This window comes from Sebastes umbrosus, chromosome 6 (genome assembly GCF_015220745.1).
Source record: "Sebastes umbrosus isolate fSebUmb1 chromosome 6, fSebUmb1.pri, whole genome shotgun sequence".
NCBI lineage: Eukaryota > Metazoa > Chordata > Actinopteri > Perciformes > Sebastidae > Sebastes > Sebastes umbrosus.
Genome location: NC_051274.1, coordinates 15,767,055 through 15,767,893, shown reverse-complemented (window position 1 = coordinate 15,767,893; position 839 = coordinate 15,767,055). Strand labels below are relative to the sequence as shown.

The 839-nt window shown below is 39.8% G+C and overlaps 1 non-coding gene across 1 annotated transcript; it reads right to left on the bottom strand.

Annotated features, from left to right (window-relative positions):
* Positions 1-271: 271 nt before the first annotated feature.
* trnak-cuu lies at positions 272-344 on the bottom strand. Its single transcript has one exon. It is a non-coding gene; the product is annotated as a tRNA-Lys (tRNA).
* Between the last annotated feature and the right edge of the window lie 495 nt (positions 345-839).

Sequence of the window (839 nt, the reverse complement as noted above, 5' to 3'; positions counted from 1 at the left end):
ACAGAACAAGCAACAACTTCTTTAACCATAAGTATTAACGGGACTTTGTATTTATCCAACATTAAACCTTTTATGATTTGATGTTAAAGCTAAATATCAGCAGACACAGAGAGCTGTTCAGCTAGGAGATGTTTTTTCAATAATAGTTTAAATAGATTTTTGATATTTTCTTGAATGATATACCCAGGCAGAGTGTTTACATGTCACCATTGCTCTGTACACTACAGTACTTTGTGTATCTGTTTGTGACACAAGGGGGGAAAAGACTAGCCGCCCAACGTGGGGCTCGAACCCACGACCCTGAGATTAAGAGTCTCATGCTCTACCGACTGAGCTAGCCGGGCGATATTAGCACTCCACTATGCTAATCAATTTTATCTCTGCATCATCTGTAGCGCACTTCTTATTCACATTATTGTTATATACATATATACATATATATTATGTGAAGTTACGTAACGTACTGGTCTAAGAGAAAGGGAGGGTTAGTTAGGTCCTGCTTATCCCGGTTCTGTCTCATACTGACCTCTAGTGGCAGAGAACAGGAGGTGTTTTATTTAACTGGAGTCAGCCGGATGAGGAGTGAAGTTAACTACTGTAGCTATACAGCCGTCGGTCAAACTGTCATGTTAAACGGCTAATTAACGGCTAATTAACGGTCAGAAATTGTTAACGGTAACTAACGGTCGCGAACAGTAATAATGGAATCGACGTGTCTTATATACGTCACGTAAACGTTAGTTACCTGACCGTTGCTTCTCCGTAAATTGTCCGCAAATACCCGTTTTAAGTTAGAGGAGACACACTAAAGACACCTACATTTTAACTTATTACCTGGT